Source organism: Rattus norvegicus, chromosome 2, assembly GCF_036323735.1.
Source record: "Rattus norvegicus strain BN/NHsdMcwi chromosome 2, GRCr8, whole genome shotgun sequence".
In the NCBI taxonomy this organism is placed as follows: Eukaryota; Metazoa; Chordata; class Mammalia; order Rodentia; family Muridae; genus Rattus; species Rattus norvegicus.
The window spans coordinates 120,142,382-120,154,736 of record NC_086020.1 but is presented as its reverse complement, the minus strand read 5'-3'; the positions used below and the strand labels follow the sequence as shown (position 1 = coordinate 120,154,736).

Here is a 12,355-nt window from a genome sequence, read left to right as displayed (position 1 = left end):
CTGAGCTGATGGGGAGTTCAGACGAAAATATATGGTTTCTCTCCATTTCATTTGATCTCTTTAAAAGGGACATTTCCCACTTTCTGGGAGGCAAAGAGGGCGTAGGTGAGGCTAGGAGAGGAACAAGAAGTGTGTGAACCAGTCAGGAGGAAATTGGAGTATCCTGAACACTTATCCATCTCAAAGGTTCAGAGCTTAAACTCAACGTTTCAAGCTTGAGAGTTCTCTTTTCAGGAAGCTTTTCCCTCTCAGGTCAGCGGTACTATAGTCTGTCTGGAATTCTGCACCCATTATCACACCGAATCTTTCAAAATAAAGTACTTCCATTAAATCTTGCAAAAAGGCTCAATCTTTGTTTAAAAAAATCTCATTAAAAAGAAGACATGTTTTCCCCCCCAAAAACATTCAAGGTTTGATCAAATTTGTGAAGAGTTTAATGGTTAGGACACTAAAGGTTTTGGGTTATATGAGATTTTCCATTGCTGCTGGTTTTTGTTTTTAAATTCTATTTGAACTTTCTAGTCACTCCATGGCAAAATTGTTCATCTCATTATTATTATTATTATCATCATTATTATTACTACTATTACTATTACTTGTTCACTTTACATCCCCCTCAGTGCTCCCTCCAGGTCACCCCCTCCGACAATCCTTCCACCCATTTCCCTCCCTTTCCAAATCTCTTCTTTATAACCTATAAGAGAGTAGTTGGTTCCATTGTTCAGTTCTGACGTCCCCCACTCCGACCTCACACACACACCACAATGAAAGCTACCCCTCTGCGGGTATGAAGAAGGCGAACTTTCTTCTACAGTGCTCTGTCTATCCACTGAGGTACTTTTGTACAATTCTTAGTCTACCAAGCTCCCTGATGGCAGAAGCAGAACTTCATTGATTTTCTAAGAATCTTAACTTCAGGAATCCTTCCAGAAGGGGAGCTTTCTCTAACCCATAGCTTCATGACTGCTCCCGCTATTAGATTGAGGTGGCCCTCGTGAAGGGGTTGCCATGGGTGAGTTACCATAACTCTCATATGAATCCCTGTAGGAACCTCCACTTGGATAATCTAAATAGTCACAATCCATCCATCTCCATCTCTATCACCATACCCTCTTGATGGGTAATCATCAAGTGAACTGGTAGGAATATAATTTCTTGGTGGTGGAGCATAACTTTTGGTATCACAACAGTTTAGGTAATCTCTGCTTGGCTGGCTGTGTTTAGTAGAATACCCCTCATCTCCCCAGGACAAGTAAACATCTCTATGGGGCAGCAAGGGCTCCTTCATGTGCCCCCTTAGCAACATGTCTCACATGACACAGGGGTCCCCCTCATTCCACTGCTGCTGCTCTTAAATGTCTTGATCACTTAGGAGGAAGATCTCCACTTCATGATGGAGGGACTCTGTCTGCTTAAAGATGTCACCTCGAAGAACTAATAGTAAAATTCATGGAATAGCCACTGTCATTCATGTGTCTTCCACATGATGGGGTTGGGGAGTTGGGTAGGTGGGGCCACCTCTAATGCGTCCACTTCCTCTCTTCTTTCTCAAAGACCCTCAGAAGGGCGCTTGCTTCTTGGGGGTGGTCCACACCTATGACTTTAAATCAGTGGTGTGGCAGCTTGCTCCACCTTGATGGCTCACTATCTAAGGTCTTTCCATTCATGTCCCTGGCAGCACTCTTTGTATCTGCTGGGTTTTGACAATGATCAAAAGAAATTCTTCTTGATTTATTGGCTTCTCGGTCCTTCGTTGAAAGTGCTTGCACTAGTGACAGCTACTGGTTCCAGAACTGAACAGAAGTGCCCATAGAATTACTGTGCAGCAAGAAAAGATAATAAAAGAGACAGCACACTTTACATTACTAGAGGACGAGGCTAAGGAACCATTCTATCTTCTTTCTAAATGTGGGTCTACCGAGGCTGTATGATGAAAGGGTCTTTGCTTGGTGGGTCCTACATCTATGCAAGTCTTGTCGCTAAAGATTTATAAAGCTTTTCATTTGTCTTCAAGGTAAAAGAAAGTTTCCCAAATATTTTAGGTGTATTTTTGTTATTTTTTCCTGACTATTACAGTGTTTGAAAGCAGGTCTTTAAAAGGTGAAGCAAATAAGAACAAGCTAGACATAGGATGCTTGCACAATGATGCTGGAAAGGTTTGGTGATACAACAGCTTTGTATTAGTCAAACTCATGTAAAGTTCTTGAGTGCTAGGAGCTAGTGTGTTTGTCTGGTAGAATTCATATAACCCACACTTTAGTACTGAGGAGCTCTGGTATATCTAAATAGAATTTATTCTTTTTGTAAAACAGATTATTATTCTCTTGTCTTTAAATAGTCCAGGGATAAAGAATTTGTAACAGTTACTCTTTTTAGTCTAGAATCTAAACTAACTATGGTTGTGACATCTTTATTATTTGAAAACAATGTGTGCTAACATCTGGCTTGTTTGTCTCAGAATAGACCAGGGCTCCAGTCTGATCTTCTTTATAGCCGAGATGACCTTAAGCACTTCCTCCCTTACTTCCACCTCTCAAGTGCTTGGGTTACAGATAGGAACCTACCGTGCTGGGTATTCTCCCAGCCCTGAGGATGCTGCCTGGGGCTCTGGTGCTCTGGGCAACACTTTACCCAGTCAGAGCAGCGCTTTTACACTTAAAGTTGCTTATTCCCTCTAGGTTTTCTTGATCACCGCGATGAGGATTATCTCAATTGCGCCAGCCTTTTAAATGAACCCATTTGGGGTTTAATTTGTCCATGGCTTAATATATATGATTAAGTCATTAATCTTGAGCCTTTCTTTTCACTGTCAGAATTTAAAACTATAAATGTCTTTGTCATGACACATTGATTTTCATACATAACCCATTTAAAATGTCATGCAAGAATTTAATTTTGATTATGATGTCTCTCTTTTGCCATTAATTATTTGAAATGTGTTTGAAAACTTCCAGGGAAGCGGCAGTTGATTTCATTCTTTCGGAGGAAGTGTCTGTGAGGTTTACGAGACTGGTTGTATGGCGGTTTAATTTTTCTAAAATGTCTTTGTTAATCTGAGAAGTCATTGGATGCGGTATGTTTTATATGGTTTTTTAATCAGGCTCCTTGTTAGTGCTATAAATCTATGACCTCTGTTCTTTTTGTTTGCCTGGCCTATCAACTGTAAGTTTGAGTACATAAACAAACACACGAGCCTCTGTTTTGTAAACACTTGTGAGAGTTTAACATGGTTGTGTGCTCCTTGGCCAGAATGTCAGGCTCAGTGTCTGCTGACGGTGTAGACGCCTTCTAACACTGATACTATGACAACTCGGCAAGGGATGCATTCCTGCCTCTGTGGGAAATGGCACGATGTGCTTGCTCTGCTCGTTCCCACCCTCACCGGTGTGCCGTCTCAAGATCAGAGGTTATACAACTTAGGAACACTTCTCACATGGCCCTGTGGTGAGCTTCTGGGTGCAGTATCAGTCTTATCATTTGTCCTTACAGGAGATTGGTGTGAATTCAGTTATTATGAAATTCTGCATAAGCGACTAATGAGATGGCCACTGGATGAACATAGTTTCCAAGCCTGGTGACCTGATCTCAGGATATGTATGATAGAAGGAGAGAACTAATTACTATATGTTGTTCTCTGACCTCTATATGAATGCAATGGCATGTGCATCTTCCCATATAAACAAACAGTAGTAATAGTAGTAGTAGTAGTAGTAGTAGTAGCAGCAGCAACAGCAGCAGCAGCAGTAGTAATAGTAGCAGCAGCAGCAGTAGTAGTAGTAGCAATAATAGTAGTAGTAGCAGAGCTCCAAATGCAAGGGCACCCTCATTCATAAAAAGAAACTTTACTAAAACTCAAAGCATACATAGTACTTCACACAGTAATTGCCGGAGACTTCAACACCCCACTCTCTTCAATGGACAGATGGAAACAGAAACTGAACTGAGATACAGTGAAACTAACAGAAGTTATGAACCAAATGGGTTTAACAGACATCTGTAGAACATTTCATCCTAAAACAAAAGAATATATTTTCTTCTCAGCACCTCATGTTACCTTGTCCAAAATTGGCCATATAATTGGTCACAAAACAGTCCTTAACAGATACAAGAAGATTGAAATAATCCCATTCATTCTATGAGATTGCCATGGACTAAAACTGGTGTTCAGTAATGAAAAAAACAGCAGAAAGCCCATATACACGTGGAAGCTGAACAATGCTCTACTCAATGACAACTTGGTCAAGGAAGAAATAAAGAAAGAAATTAAAGAGTTTTTAGAATTTAATGAAAATTTAGGCACAACATACCCAAACTTATGGACACAATGAAAGCAGCGCTAAGAGGAAAACTCATAGTTCTGAGTGCCTCCAAAAAGAAACTGGAGAGAGCATACAGAGCATATTGCTCTGTAATAACCTGTATTACAGAGCAATTGTGATAAGCAGCTTGACAGCGTACCTAAATGCTCTAGAAGAAAAAGAAACAAATACACCCAAGAGGAGTAGAAGGCAGGAAATAATCAAACTCAGGACTGAAATCAACCAAGTAGAAACAAAAAGAACTAAACAAAAAGAATCAACAAAACTAGGAGCTGGTTCTTTGAGAAAATCAACAAGGTAGATAAACCCTTAACCAGACTAACCAGAGTGCACAGAGAATTTATCCAAATTAAGAAAATGAGAAATCAAAAGGGAGACATGACAACAGAAACTTAGGAAATTCAAAATATCATCAGAACGTACTAGAAAAGCCTATACTCAACAAAATAGGAAAATGGATGAAATGGACAGTTTTTTCTAGACAGATACCTAATACCAAAGTTAAATCAGGATCAGGTAAACCATCTAAACAGTCCCATATCCACTAAAGAATAGAAACGGTTATTAAAAGTCTCCCAACCAAGAGACTTGGTTTTAGTTCAGAATTCTATCAGACCTTCCAAAAAGACCTACTACCAATACTTTTCAAACTATTCCACAAAATAGAAACCAACGAAACACTACCCAATTTGTTCTTTGAAGCCACAATTACACTTATACCTAAACCACACAAAGACCCAACAAAGAAAGAGAATTTCAGACCAAAAGTACTCAATAAAATTCTTGCAAACTGAATCCAAGAACACATGAAAATGATCATTCACCATGATCAAGTGAGCTTCATCTGAGGGATGCAGGGATGTTTTAATATATAGAAATCATCAACATCATACACTAATAAACAAGCTCAGATAAAAGAACCACATGATCAAATGCTGAGAAAGCATTTGACAAAATTCAACACTCCTTCATGATAAAAGTCCTGGAAAGATCAGGAATTCAAGGCCAATACCTAAACATAGTAAAAACAATATACAGCAAACCAGTAGCCAACATCAAACTTGAAGCAATCCCACTAAAATCAGGGACTAGACAAGGCTGCCCACTCTCTCCCTACTTATTCAATATAGTGCTCAAAGTCCTAGCCAGAGCAATCAGACAGCAAAAAGAGGTGAAAGGGATACAAATTGGAAAGGAAGAAGTCAAGATATCACTATTTGAAGATGATATAATAGTATATTTAAGTGACCCCAAAATTCTATCAGAGACCTCCTAAACCTGATAAACAATTTCATCAAAGTGGCTGGATATAAAATTAACTCAAACAAATCAGTAGCCTTCCTCTCTTCAAAAGATACACAGTCTGAGAAAGAAATAAAGGACATGACACCCTGTACAATAATAATGATATAAAATACCTTGGTGTGACTCTAACCAAGCAAGTGAAAAATATGTATAACAATAACTTCAAGTCCCTCAGGAAGGAAATCGAAGAAGATATTAGAAGATGGGAAGAATCTCCCATGCTCATGGATTCAATGCAATACCCATCAAAATTCTCACTCAATTCTTCACAGAGTTAGAAAGAGCAATTTGCATATTCATTTGGAATAACAAAATCCAAGGATAGTGAAAATTATTCTCAGCAATAAAAGAACTTCTGGGGAAATCACTGTCCCTGACCTTAACCTGTATTACAGAGCAATTGTGATAAAAACTGCATGGTATTGGTACAGAGACAGGCAGGTAGATCAGTGAAATAGAATTAAAGACCCAGAAATGAATCCACACATCTATGGTCACTTGATCTTTGACAAAGAAGCTAAAACAATACAGTGGAAATAAGACAGCATTTTCAACAAATGGTGTTGGTTCAACTGGTGACAGCATGTAGAAGAATGCACATTGATCCATTCTTATTGCCCTGTACAAAGCTCAAGTCCAAGTGGATCAAGGACCTCCACATAAAACCAGATACACTCAAACTAATAGAAGAGAATGTGGGGAAGAGCTTTGAACACATGGGCACTGGGGAACATTTCCAGAACAGAACACCAGTGGCTTATTCTCTAAGATCAAAAATCAACAAATGGGACCTCATAAAATCGCAAAGCTTCTGTAAGGCAAAGACACTGCCAATAGGACAAAATGGCATCCAACATATTAGGAAGAGCTTTACCAGTCCTACATCTGTTAGAGGCCTAATATCCAATATATACAAAGAACTCAAGAAGTTAGACTCCAGAGAATCAAATAACCCTATTAAATATGGGGTTTAGAGTTAACCAAAGAATTCTCAAGTGAGGAATATCGAATGGCCATGAAGCACCTAAAGAAATGTTCAATATCCTTAGTCATAAGGGAAATGCAAATCAAAACAACACTGAGATTCCACCTCATACCAGTCAGAATTGCCAAGATAAAAAACTCTTGTGACAACAGATGCTGGAGAGGATGTAGAGAAAGAGGAACACTCCTCCATTGTTGGTGCGACTGCAAGCTTGTAAAACCACTCTGGAAATCAGTCTGGTGGTTCCTCAGTAAATTGGACATTGAACTACCTGAGGACCCAGCTATACCTCTCTTGGGCATATACCCAAAAGATGCCCCAACATACAACAAAGACACGTGCTCCACTATGTTCACAGCAGCCTTATTTATAATAGCCAGAAGCTGGAAAGAACCCAGATGTCCCTCAACAGAGGAATGAATAGAGAAAATATGGTACATCTACACTATGGAGTACTACTCAGCTATTAAAAACAATGACTTCCTGAAATACTTAGGCAAAGGGATGGAACTAGAAAATATCAACCTGAATAAAATAACCCAGTCACAAAAGAACACACATGTCTACACTCACTAATAAGTGGATATTAACCCCAAAGCTTGGACTGTGAAGATACAGTTCACAGACCATATGAAGCTCAAGAGGAAGGAAGACAAAATGTGGATGTTTGAGTTCTTCTTAGAAGGGGGAACAAAATACTCACAGGAGGAAGTACAGGGACAAAGTCTGGAACAGTGACTGAAGGGAAGGCCATCCAGAGACTATCCCACCTGGGGATCCATCCCATATACAAATACCAAACCCAGACACTATTGTGGATGCCAAGAAGTACTTGCTGACAGGAGCCTGTTATAGCTGTCTTCTGAGAGGTTCTGCCAGAGCCTGACAAATACAGAATAGGGGGCTCACAGCCAACCATTGGACTGAGCATGGTGGAGTTAAAGGAAAGAAGGAGCTGAAGGCATTTGCACCCCATAGGAAGAACAATAATATCAACCAACCAGATCCTCCAGAGTTCCCAGGAACTAAACCACCAACCAAAGGGTACACATGGAGGAACCCTTGTCTCCAGCTGCACATGTAGCAGAGGATGGCATTGTCTGACATCAATAGGAGGAGAGACCCTTGGTCCTATGAAGGCTCATTTCCTCAGTGTAGAAAAATTCCAGGGTGGTGAGGTGGGTGTGGGTAGGTGGGAGGAGGAACACTTTCATAGAAGCAGGGGGAGAGGGATGGGAGAGGAAGGTTTGGAAGGGGAAACCAGGAAAGGGGATAACATTTGAAATGTAAATACATAAAATATCCAATTAAAAAAGGGAAACATACCCATTATACAGAAGAGGAAATTTGAGATGTGCAAATGAGTAGTGCCTTGCCAAGATGGGCAACTAATAGATGTTAGAGCTGGCCTGTGAACCTAAGCTTTTCAGGGCCAGGTTAGGAATCCTTGCACAGCAGGACTGGCCTTGTATTCTAGAAATCCCAATAGCCATGAAGACCCTTTAAAAGAACTTTACATGCAGATCCTAATTCTTGGTTCATAATAACTCTGTGATAAGGTTACCAAATAAAAGATGGCACAGTTTCCACAAGACTGGCCGAAAATGTCAGTCTATCAACTCATCCAGTCCCCTGCTTTACCTTGCATTATCATTGTGTCCCTTCTCCTGTATTTCTTGTTCATGTTTATGTCTGTGTTAGTGTTGGGACTCTCTGGGCATTGCTCCTTAAGCCAGGACAGTAAGACAAAAGACAAAAGTTCTTAATGTGACAGGGATGCTTCTGAAATATTTCTCTCGTGAGCAGAAAATTAATAGTTTAGTAAATTTAACTTGAGTCGTTTAAATCCAATATAGAAACATTCAGAGATGATCCGTTGAAGTCAGAGAGGGAAGAGTAGGAGCGAAAGCAAGAAGATGATTTCTAAAACAAAATGGTAGGTGTGATGCAAAGAGAGAGGAAGAGAAGGGAGCCCATAAGACACTGATGGTTTCACTATGCCTGCCAATCACTGAACACATGTGGTCAATACTCTCTGTCCTGTCCCACACACGTTCTCTCTCTTAATCCTCTTGTTGCTGTTGTCTAGGCGAGCAGAGGGGTTCAGAGAAGTTAGTAAGTAACCACCCCAATCACACTGTTAGGAAGGGAAAGCAGGGATGTCTGGCTTGATCAAATCCACAGTATGCTCACCTGGCAAGGACTGAGGTACTCTAGAGATGGTGCCCTGCAAACCTCCCACCATGCATCTGGATTATACACTGCCAACCTCCCACTCTATGTGGGACAGTGAGGTATTAGCACTTAATGTATATTTATGTATCTGCTAATTCACACACAGAGGCACATAGACACACATACCCCACAATTATCCTCCCCAAAGCAAAGAAAATTGGTTAATTTCTGTGTATACTTTGACCAAAGTCTTCTGGAATAAATACTTACCAGAAGGAAGGCATAATAGATGACAAATGGGGCAACATTCTCAAGTGCCATAATTTTAGGAGTAATGCAAACCCCTCACTCCAGCCTCGCCTCCCACATTTAGTGAGTAAACAAAGCCACATAGACCCAAAAAAGCAACAGGAAAATATCACAGAAAAGTGGAGGGGCCGTGAAAATTCTTTCTGAAGGTCCATTCCCCTAAGGGTTGAGGTCAGGCATATGGCTCTATTCATCAGGCTCTAGACAAAGGGCTTGGCTATTTTATGCCCCGATCATTATTGTTGGTTAAATTAAAGCACGATCAAAACACATGTAATGGAATATTAATTTCAGTTACTGGGGCTAATTGAAAACATAGCAAGAGTTGTGACTATGGAAAATGGAGTGAGAACACTCAGATGCACGTCCAAGCTAGCTTACTCTTTTCAAGTTGGGCAGTAGCATATTTTTAAGGAATGACAGTTATCCCTAGAGTCGTGCTTAAGTGCATCAGGAACAAAAGTTAGCCTGGGAAAAAAGGAAGAGGAGCTAACTCTCGGCTATCAGTGGGTTTCAGACATGCAAATTTGGTCTTGAAACTATCAACTGCTAATTTGCACACATGAAAGACATTACAGAAATATATAATCCCTGAAGCCAAGAGCCGAACGTCTCTCATCTTGCTGTCCTCAGCTCGAAGCCTGGACCCTGGCACCGAGATGATGCTCATCAATAATTGTTGACTGATTGAGGGGACAATTGTTAGGGACTTTATGCCTGCTGTCACAAACAAGAGTGCTTGCTTTCTCAGACAATTGACGTCAGCAGTGAAAGTATAGTCCGGCAAGGATTGAAGGAGAGAATTCGTATAAAAGTCTGAAAGATAGAGAATGTAACTAGGAAATTATTTTAAGATTTATTTACCTTTATTTTATGTGTATGAATATTTTGCTTTATATATACCACATACATGCCTGGTGTCAGAGGATGTTAGAAGAGGGTACTGGATTCTCCTGGAAATTAAGTTATAAATGGTTCTGAGCCACCGTGTGGGTGCTGGAAATTGAATTCGGTCCTCAGAAAGGGCAGTAAGGGCTCTTAAGTGCTGAGCCACCTCTCCAGGCTGGTACCTAAGAACTTCTGCCTGCTTTTTCTATGGCTGCATCCTCATTACTTAGACCCTTGCCTGGTAGATGGTAGGTGTTCCGTAAGTGTGTGTTGAATTGATGCAGCAAGACTCGGAATGGATTGGAAGGAGAGGATGGAATTTGGAGCTCAGAACTTTACAAGGCAGTCTTATATCTGTGCTGAGAATGGGCTGAGTTGTTGACATTGTTATTTAAGGTAAATATAAGAATAAACGGGCATGATTTGCCTTGCAGGATTAACAAAATGCAAAGGATCAGGGTGATGCTTCTCAAGGTATCAACTACAGCCAATTGAATAAGAGTTGTTCTGGAAAGACTAAGACCTCTAGAACCTCCAAGAGGCTACCAGCCTTGCTTGGTAGAGGAGGTTAATGTGTCCTTGTGGAGAATTCATAGTAATCTGGGGCCCTGTCTTCTTGGCATCTCCTGCCTGCTAACTGGCTGATTTTTCCTAGAAGAGGCTTGATGTCCTTGCTTTTAACAACAGTGCCTTACTGATTGTCAAAGGCTAGCATGACGGAGAGAAGTGAGCCGCTCTGTTTAAGCTACTGAAAATATTCTTATAAAGAACATCCTCCAGATGTACCCTGACTGAAGCTCTCGACGGCATAGGGAGGGAAATGTTAGCCAAATAAGCTGTGTGCACCGTAGCAGGAACCATTTGTGTGGGGTTAAAAACATGTCATCAATATTCAATGGTTCCCCTATATGGCATGTGACAGCTCCTGAAGTGACTGTGTGTGGTACTCTGTGCATGTGGGTGGTATTTTTTTCCTTCTCACACAAGTACGTATATGTCATTTGTTGTCTTCTCCTTTTGTTATGCTCTTAGCCATGTCTTTAAATTTAAAGAGAAGGAACCAGACGGGAAACAACATTTATTCTCCCTTGGTCAAATACTGCATTTTCTGAATCCATTTTTAATTCAGCTCAAGTGATGCACAATTAGAGAAATTTTACCCACAATCACACATTCAAAATATTGTCACAAAATTTCCTGTTCCTTTATTGTTTCATTATCATACGTGGGTGGCAGAGTTATATATTTTAATGTATCTCTTTTGAATTGTACCCCTAGATGCAGGCAGCAATTTCCACACGATTAAAAAAAAAGCCCACGGTCTCTGTGTGATTTTGACTCCCTTCCATCACTGAGTGAAACTCTTGGTTCTGGGGCATATAATGGGACTCTCTTTAGCCACCAAGATGAGGGGGAAAGTCACAAGAGCAAACTGTAGACCCAAGGGCACATATGGTTCACGGCTGAGAAGCTTACAGTAGTTCTTTGGACTGGAAAAGACATTGACTCTGCAAGCTGAAGCTGGTCCCAGCAAGAACTCACTCAGTGGCCTTTACTTGGCTGATCACCAAAGGTCTTGCTGAACTGGTAACACACGGAGTTGATGTTGATGGAAGAATGAATTACAATTGCAGTTCACAGGCACATTATTTGAGTTTTCCACTATTTAGAGTGACCCCTGACCCAAACTCTCTCCCTGCTCTAAGTTTCGACTTTCTCCCGTGACCTTGAAACTGACATAGTGCTTTTTTCTTGTTGTTTGGTTGGTTGGCTGTTGAACATATCCCAGAAGACTTTTTCCCGACAGCAGAGCGGGTGCTGAAAATATCCTGCAGGAGTCTTGTCTCACGATGTAATTGAGCTACGAGTAGACTCAGTAGAACCTTGGAGTGCTGAGAAACAGGTAAGCTGCCTTGTGCATGCTGGTCCCTACTATCCGAGAGTGAGTCATACGGGCACTGATGGAGGAGCAGAAGGACTGTAATGTGTTCAGTGATACATGGTGTCTGGCAACTAGAAGGTGGGCTTCTTCATAAATGCTAGTTTTCCTCCTAAATTGGGAATATTTGTTGGCCTTCAATCATTTTGGGGCTAAAGTTTAACCTTTATTGAGAGTCCATCTAGAATCTTCACAGTATGGATGAATGAATGGATGGATGGATAGATGGATGGATGGATGGATGGATGAATACATGGGGATTTTCGTGGAGGGGATAATTTGTCACGTCAGGCTTAAGAGGACATAGAACGTTTTTTCTTCCAAGACTTATGTATACTCCCTGATATACCTCTGGATTTCAAGAAGCTTGGGTGGGGATAACCTAGAGAAATACCTAAGTCATCCTTCAAATCCAAGGATTTGGCACTGGTTGTA

At 40.7% G+C, this 12,355-nt stretch overlaps 1 pseudogene; it reads right to left on the bottom strand.

Moving 5' to 3' along the window:
* Window positions 1-944: 944 nt before the first annotated feature.
* On the bottom strand, window positions 945-9,105 carry Rbmxl1-ps1 (Rbmx like 1, pseudogene 1; annotated as a pseudogene).
* Between the last annotated feature and the right edge of the window lie 3,250 nt (window positions 9,106-12,355).